The following is a 9,514-nucleotide window of genomic DNA, read 5'->3' as shown; positions in this document are numbered from 1 at the left end:
ACCCAAAAACTTGAGAAGGGGCGCGCGGCTTTGGCTGCACACCACAGCTTTCTCAAATTTAAACCACAGGTAATCCGTCCCCGGCTGATGACATCACTGGTGGGGGGCTACAGGCAGGTTCGCTGATGTCACTTTCGGCTGAGACACTGCAAGGGTAGGAGTCCCAGACTCAGTCCCTGCCAAAAACCTCTTTCGAGGGGTCTCTCCTCCAAGCTCCACCAGTTTTACAGCTTAAGACTGCCCATTTGCACCCACTTTATTCCACCACCTGAACACCTTCCAGATAGGATTGGCAACTTTTCCATAGACCAGGACTGGACACTTGAGGATTTGGGGGGGGGGGAAATAGTACCCCCTCATTTGCATAAATTTTAGATCTTGCCAGTGAACTGCTTAACAGTGTAAGTATCTGCAGACCCACTGGGAGCTGAGGGCTGTACTATGCACCACCTCCTCTCCCACTGTTGTCCAATCACAGCATGGAAAAGGAGGCAGGGATACAGCACAGCTCTGCTCCCAGAGGCTCCAACTTGCCTTTCTCTTTCTCTACCTAAGAAGCTGTGGGAAAAGGAGGATCCACCTGCAAAATTGGTTCTTACCTGATAATTTTCATTCCTGTAGTACCACAGCTCAGTCCAGACGCCTGGGCACAGAGGCTTCTGTCTGCACCTCCCAGCAGGTGGTTAGACCCTGGTGGGGTCATCCCTTCTGGTGTGTGAGGCTTGAAAGAAGGGGATCAGGGACTCTGTTGGTCGGATCCCTGCCCGGACAGGGCTTATACCTGGAGGTTCTGGATCACGCACCCTGTGGGATCGTCGCAACCTGTCGCCTTCAGGAGGCGCCTGCTGCTTTTTTAAGGAAAGTGTCCCTTTCTCCTTTCCTCAGCAACATCAGAAGGGATGACCCCCACCAGGGTCTAACCACCTTCTGGGAGGCACAGATAGAAGCCTCTGTGCCCAGGAGGCTGGACTGATCTGGGTTCGTACAGGGAACGGATATTTAGTGTCTGGTCAGTACTTCTGACTGGACACTGTACAGAATGACAAAACCTGGCTGTCCGGTCCAAAACTGGACAGTTGGCAACCCTGCTTCCAGACTCCCCCACCGTTATTCTCTCAGGGGTGAACAAATTTGGGGCTTGAACAATCCTGAAAGGGGGGGGGGGGGTGCACACTGATGGCCAACCAAGGAAGAAAAAGCCAGCGCCACTGTTGAGTCTGCGTGGTAGAAGATGGTGACCTCATTGTAAGCAGAGCAAGGAGGGGAGCTGCTTACTCTGGGGCAGAACTGTTCCTGGAAACATTACAGTGTTCAATAATACATACACTCCCATGCAATATTGGGCGCTAAGGTCTATGCAGAGTTAGACATGCCTGATGCAATACCGAGATTAGCGCATCCAAACCAGCACATAACTAATAGCACTCAGCACCTGTAAATACGTTTAGAAGGCAATTAGCTAGGATGCCCGATGTAAAAAGTTAATACACTCACAAATTAATGCCAACCCCAAAGCTGGCATTAAGTTTTGAGGTGCCCCAGTCATGCATACTGCTTTTCTGGGTTTCCTTTGACTTAATATTATCACAATAGTAAGCAGGAGAAATCACAGAAGCAGCAAAAAAACAACAAAAAAAAGCCTTTAAAGTGGTCAGGTTAGGAAGAGAGAGACAGCTGTGTACAGGTTAGGAAAAGAGACTCTTGTAAAATCATGCATCTATTTTCCTAACTGCCGCTCCTGGGCCCTCGATGCTCTATTGACGCACAATTTGTCCCTAGCACATAATTTGACTACTGCATCGAGGGCCCAGGAGAGGCGATTGTGCACACGTTAAAAAAAAAAGTCTGGTTTGGAGGTTCGTTTTTAGTGCATCGGCATTGTTATCATCTTGATAGTAATAACAGCAGAAAAGGACCACATGGTCCATCCAGTCTGCCTAGCAAGCTTCTTATAGTAATATCTCTTGTGCTGTACAGGTTACCCCATGTTTCTCTTAAGGGTAGCAACTGCTGCTCTGTGCAGTTATCTCCAAGGCTTATGATAACCCATAAACAATTTACTGCTAGCAATATTTTTACTGGGTGATGAGCCTTCTGGAAAATTCATACTGTGCTGCCTGACATGTTTTGCTTATGGACTTGGCCGTAGAAGCGTCCTGTGTTTTTTTTCTTGTATGTCTACGCCTCAGTACCCCAGACTGTAAACGTCAGGGTCTGAATCTAATTCCTCTTTCCCTCCCCCCTCAAGAATGGGCACAATGTGGTGGGGGACAGGAGAATAAAGGCAAATGATGTGTAAAAAATAGAAAATCAGCAAATCAAAACACAAAAAAACCAAAAAGATGAGCAACCAAGAAAAATACAAAAATATATGGAAAATGTGAAGTTGTTTGAAACCTTTTCCAGTCCTTAACATTGCAGTGTGTGTGTCTCTGTGATGTGATCTGACTGCCCTGGGTCCATGTTTGTATCTGTTTTTCTGTTTAGATGTGGTATGTCTGTGCATGTCTGGGTTTAACATAAGAATTGCCATGCTGGGTCAGACCAAGGGTCCATCAAGCCCAGCATCCTGTTTCCAACAGTGGCCAATCCAGGCCACAAGAACCTGGCAATTACCCAAACATTAGATAGATCACAAGCTACTATTGCTTATTAGTTACTGTCATAGGAGTTTTAAGGATTTATCCTCTAGGAACTTATCCAAACCTTTTTTAAACCCAGTTGCACTAACTGCTGTAACCACATCCTCTGGCAATGAATTCCAGAGCTTAACTATGCACTGAGTGAAAAATAATTTTCTTCAGTTTGTTTTAAAAGAGCTACTTGCTATTATCTGAGAGTAAATAAGCAACTTAATGTAAATCTCTTAAGTCCTTTCATGATTTTGTAGACTTCTATCATATCCCCCTCCCAATGGTCTCTTCTCCAAACTGAACAGCCCTAACTTCTTTAGCCTTTTCTCATAAATGGCATGGAACAAGCTGCCCTATCATTTTGGTTGCCCTCTGCATGTGCTCCAGTGCAACTATATATTTTTTGAGATACGGCAACAAGAATTGCACACAGTATTCAAGTTGCAGTCTCACCATGGAGCGATACAGAGGCATTATGACATTTTCTGTTTTATTTTCCATTCCCTTCTTAATAATTCCTAACATTTTTTGCTTTTTTGATCAGCACAGCACACTGGGCTGCCGATTTCAATGTATTATCCACTATGACACCTAGATCTTTTTCCTGGGTGGTAGCTCCTAATATGGAACCTAACATCGTGTAACTACAGCAAGGGTTATTTTTCCCTATATGCAGCACCTTGCACTTATCCACATTAAATTTCATCTGCTATTTGGAAGCCCAATCTTCCAGTCTTGCAAGGTCCTCCTGCAATTCATCACAAGCCACTTGAGGTTTAATTACTCTGCATAATTTTGTGTCAGCACAAATTTGATAACCTTACTCCTCACCTTTCCAGTCCAAGTACAGATCCCTGAGGCACTCCACTGTTTACCCTTTTCCACTGTGAAAACTGACCATTTAATCCTACTTGCTGGTTCCTGTCTTTTAACCAACTTGCAAGCCACAAAAGGACATCGCCTCCTATCCCATGAGTATTTAGTTTTCTTAGAAGCCTCTCATGCAGGACTTTTGTCGAACGCATTCTGAAAATCCAAATACACCACATCTATCGGTTCAGCTTTGTTCACATTTATTAACCCCTTAAAAAAAATGTAGATTTGTGAGGCAAGACTTCCCTTAGTTAAATCCATACTGGCTGCATTTCATTAAACCATGTCTAGCTAAATGTTTTGTGATTTTATTCTTTATAACAATTTTTCCCTGTACTGAAGCTAGGCTCACTGGTCTATAGTTTCCCAGATCACCCCTGGATCCTTTTTTAAATACGGGGTTTACATTGGCCATCTTCAAATCTTCAGGTATATCAGATGATTTTAATGAAAGGTTACACATTTTTACTAATAGATCTGAAATCTCATTTTTTTTTAGTTCTTTCAGCACCCTAGGGTGTATAACATCTGGTTCAGGTGATTTACTACTCTTCAGTTTGTCAATCAGGCCTAACACAGCTTCCAGCTTCACTGTGATTTGGTTCAGTCCATCTGAATCATCACCCATGAAAACCTTCTCCAGCAAGGGCATCTCTCCAATATCCTCTTCAGTAAACACTGAAGCAAAGAAATTATTTAATCTTTCCGCAATGGCCTTATCTTCTCTAAGTGCCCCTTTAACCCCTCGATCATCTAATGGCCCAACTGACTCCCTCACAGGCTTTCTGCTTTGGATATATTTTAAAAAGTTTTTACTGTGAGTTTTTGCCTCTACGGCCAACTTCTTTTCAAATTCTCTCTTAGCCTGTCTTATCAATGTCTTACATTTAACTTGCCAACGTTTATGCTTTATCCTATTTTCTTCTGTTGGATCCTTCCAATTTTTGAAAGAAGATCTTTTGGCTAAAATAGCTTCTTTCACCTCCCCTTTTAACCATGCCGGTAATCGTTTTGCCTTCCTTCCACCTTTCTTAATGGGTGGAATACATCTGGACTGTGCTTCTAGAATGGTATTTTTTTTTTTTTTTTTTAACAACGTGCATGCTTGTTACACTCTTTTTACCTTTGTACCTGCACTTTTCGGTTTTTTTCTATTTTTCTCATTTTGTCAGTTTCCCTTTTGAAAGTTCAGCACTAGAGCCATGGATTTATATACTGTCCCCCTTCCAGTCATTAAATCAAATTATCGTATTATGATCACTGTTGCCAAGCGGCCCCACCACCATTACCTCTCTCACCAAATCCTACGCTCCTCTGAGAATTAGATCTAAAATTGCTCCCTCTCTCGTTGGTTCCTGAACCAATTGCTCCATCAATTAACAATCTACTTACCAGTCTTAACTTGATCCTTAATACAAATAAGACAGAGATTCTCATTATTTCTGCTGATGAAAACCAAGTTCTCTTCAACCCCCTAAATGCAACACAATCACTCTCAACTGAAATTAACCACTCCCCCTATGTCAGAGATTTTGGAGTTCAACTAGACAACCAATTCAATCTCAAATCATTTGTCCAAAACACCACAAAAGAATGTTTCTTTAAATTACAAGTATTAAAATATCTTAAACCTCTCCTTCACTTTCGAGATTTCCGACCAGTGCTGCAGTCCATTATCCTTACCAAATTAGACTATTGCAATTCCCTCTTGTTTGGTCTCCCTGTGATAACAATAAAACCTCTGCAGATGGTACAGAATGCTGCGGCGAGATTACTTACCAACTCAAACAAAAGAGAGCATCTCTCCCATACTGCAGTCTCTGCACTGGTTACCTATCAAAGCCAGGATTTCGTTCAAAGTACTCATGATGATACATAAAGACATTCATAACACCGCCCCTCTCAATCTGTGCCATCAATTCCGGGCTCATACTTCTGAAAGACCAATCAGAAGAGCTTACAAAGGCTCTCTGCATGCCCTCCCTACTAAATCTTCTCTAAGCAAAAGAGCGTTATCTACATCTGGGCCGACTCTTTGGAACACTCTCTCTCCTGACCTCCGTCAAGAACAGTGTCTCCTAACCTTCAAGAAAGACTTAAAAACTTGGCTGTTCAATCAAACTTTCCCTAAAAACCCAAGTTCTCCTTGATGCAGGTCCCAAAACATGAATACAATGCCTATGGCTAACATTTAGTGGACTTACTGAACTTTTTCTTCACAGCCCCCCCAAGGACTCATTCTAGTTTTAAATAAAGTACTATATTTATTTTTCACGTTATTCATTTTTATTTTATTATTTATCCACAATTTTATTTTATTTTTTGCTCTCGGTTTGCTATGGTTCCTTGTTTCCAAATGTTTTTTGAATGTTCAATTGCTAATGTTCATTGTTTAATGTATCGCCTCCCAGCGAAAGTTCTGTTCCATTGTAAACCGATGTGATCTATATTCTTTATAGGAATATCTGTATATAAAAATTCAAAATAAATAAATAAAAATAAATAAAGCTATCATTTATTCCATCCAAGAACGTTATCTCTCTAGCATGTCCCGATGATACATTTACCCAGTCAATATTGGGGTAATTAAGTCTCTCATTATTACCACACTACCTATTTGGTTAGCTTCCCTAATTTCTCTTAGCATTTCACTGTCTGTCTCACCCTTTTGGCCAGCTGGACAGTAGTATAACCCCTATCCCTATAGTCTTCCCCGACACACAAGGGATTTCTACCCATTAAGATTCGATTGTACATTTAGTCTTGTGCAGGATGTTTATCCTGTTGGACTCTATGCCATCCCAGACAAAGTGCCACACCTCCTCCGGGTGCTCCTCTCTGTCATTGCGATATAATTTGTACCCCGGTATAGCACTGTCCCATTGGTTATCCTCCTTCCACCATGTCTCTGAGATGCCAATTAAGTCTATGTCATCATTCACTGCTAATGAAAAACCCAAAATCAATCCTTCATATTGCATATATATTGCTCTATACGATTCCAATTCTCAAAAAAGAGTTTAGCAATTCACAGCTTTTATGAAATACATTTTTATGGAAGGAGAGGAACGTTTCATATACAATTATCATAGATCCCCAACCAGGGTGATAATGAATCTGGATATAATCATAAACGGACCTCCTCCAACCAATGTGTGAACAGCGTTAAAGTCCAATGCTTTTTTTCAAGTGATTTTGATTGTGTGCGTATATGTGTAACTCTAAAACATTTCTCTTGTTTAATAAAGGTGAAATCACTCATGAGATCTACTCCGTTTCAAATGAACGCTCCTGGCAGCCTTGTAAATAATCCCGAACAACGGGTATAAGATGTATTAGGACATTCATAAAGCAACCTAAGTAGGCGTAATGGAAAGTCTCAAATTGCTTAACCATAAGCTCATGCAACACCCCGACTTATCTGTTGGTTTGAAGGGTCGCCGACGTAGCCACGTTTCGGGTCCATTCAAGGACCTTTCATCAGGGAATCAATCCTCTTGTAGATGTCTCGTCGGTCAATGTTGAGCCATTACCTACTGGGTCTGTAGCGTGAGTCAAAAGACTCTATCCAAGGCTGACAACGCTCAAAGCTAACGGAAGCGTCCTATTTAAACTAAATGATAGACTAGCTGCGTGACCAATCTCCATCAAGCTCTAAACTGATGACGTGTGCCCGATTCCTGCCAATCAAAAGGAACAATCTCCATTCAATGCTCGGTGAATCACTCCAAACTATAGAATCGAGTTCCAATCTAGTAATTCATTCAACCCTGCCGGGGCTTGTGAACTCAATGTGAAAATCCAAAAGGCTTCCCGCTTGTTTAAAAGCCTGGTCCGGTCACCTCCTCGGGGGGATAGTGAAACTTGATCCAAAATAGTCCATTTCAAGTCTGTGAAAACGTGGCTTGTCTGCACACAGTGAGACACAATCGGTGCTGTCAAAGTTGCAGTGTGTAGTTTTGATTTATGTTCGTTCAAACGAATTCTGATTTTTCTGGTGGTTCTGCCGATGTATATCTTAGGGCAAGGGCATACGATGGCATAAACAACGTAATCAGATTCGCATGTGGTGTGAGTCTTGCGATAAACTTTATATTCTGTCACGGGTTCAATCCATGTATCTCCATTGATACTCTGTGGACAATAAGCACAATGTCCACATTGATTATGACTACCTCCCAGTTCACTGCTGTGGCCACCGGTCACAGCATGTATCAAAGTATCACGGATGTTTTTGCCACGCGTTGTAACTATTAGCGGAGGATCTTTAAAAATTTCATGTAAAGCCAACACTGGCCAATGTGAACGGATCGAAACTGCTATAGCTGAAGTGGCAACAGATTGGTTCAATACACACACAAGACCCGGGTCCTGTTTAGGAGGCTTGTACGTTAACAGGGACGCTCTGTCTGCTATACATTCTAATTCTCCCATCTTACTTCTTAGCTTCTGGCATTGGCATACAAACATTTCAAAGTGAGTTTTTTGTTTGTATTTTCATTCTGCTTTTCAGTTGACAGGGATAAATTGGAATCATTTAGGTCAGGGGAGGGTTTTTTTTTTGTTTTTTTATAGGCACTTGGTCTACTTTTTTTTTTTTTTAGCACTGTAACCTCTCTCTGTTGGGATGCCCTAATTCTAATGCATCATTAGTATTTTTGAAGATACCTCCCTCCGAACCATGCGCTGCTGAGCGACTGTCGGCTTTCTCCTTTGTTCTAGTTTAAAAAGGAGATAGAGCAGCTTTTAAAGGTTAGTGCCAGCAGCCTGGTTACACCCTGGTTAAGGTGGAGCCCATCCCTTCGGGAAAAAAAAAAAAAAAGACTCCCCTGTCCCCAAAAAGATTCCCCAGTTCCTTACAATACTGAATCCTTCTTCCCTGTACCTTCTCATCGACGTATTGAGACTCCGGAGCTCTGCCTGCCTCTGGTGACCTGCGCGTGGAACATGGAACATTTCAGAGAATGCTACCCTGGAGCCTTGACTTTGCACACTGTTCCTCTTCCAGTCATTAAATCAAATTTGATCATATTATGATCACTATTGCCAAGCGGCCCCACCACCGTTACCTCTCTCACCAAGTCCTGTGCTCCACTGAGAATTAGATCTAAAGTTGCTCCCTCTCTTGTCTGTTCCTGAACCAATTGCTCCATAAAGCTATCATTTATTCCATCCAGGAACGTTATCTCTCTAGCGTGTCCCGATGATACATTTACCCAGTCAATATTGGGGTAATTGAAGTCTCCCATTATTACCGCTCTACCAATTTGGTTAGCTTCCCTAATTTCTCTTAGCATTTCACTGTCCGTCTCACCATATTGACCAGGTGGACGGTAGTATACCCCTATCACTATAGTCTTCCCCGACACACAAGGGATTTCTACCCGTAAAGATTCAATTTTGTATTTAGTCTCATGCAGGATGTTTATCCTGTTGGACTCTATGCCAGATGTGGACAAAGCACCACACCTCCTCCCGGGTGCTCCTCTTTGTCATTGCGATATAATTTGTACCCCGGTATAGCACTGTCCCATTGGTTATCCTCTTTCCACCATGTCTCTGAGATGCCAATTAAGTCTATGTCATCATTCACTGCTATACATTCTAATTCTCCCATCTTACTTCTTAGACTTCTGGCATTAGCATACAAACATTTCAAAGTTTGTTTTTTGTTTGTATTTTCATTCTGTTTTTTAATTGATAGGGATAAGTTAGAATTTTTTAGCTCAGGTGAGTTCTTAGTTACAGGCGCTTGGACTACTTTTCTTATTATTGGAACCTCACTGTCAGGATGCCCTAATTCTAATGCATCATTAGTATCCTTTAAAGATACCTCTCTCCGAACCATGCGCTGCTGAGCGACTGTCTGCTTTCCCCTTTGTTCTATTTTAAAAGCTGCTCTATCTCCTTTTTAAAGGTTAGCGCCAGCAGTCTGGTTCCACCCTGGTTAAGGTGGAGCACATCCCTTCGGAAGAGACTCCCCCTTCCCCAAAAGGTTCCCCAGTTCC

This window comes from Rhinatrema bivittatum, chromosome 16 (genome assembly GCF_901001135.1).
Source record: "Rhinatrema bivittatum chromosome 16, aRhiBiv1.1, whole genome shotgun sequence".
Lineage (NCBI taxonomy): Eukaryota > Metazoa > Chordata > Amphibia > Gymnophiona > Rhinatrematidae > Rhinatrema > Rhinatrema bivittatum.
Note: the sequence above shows the minus strand (reverse complement) of the source record.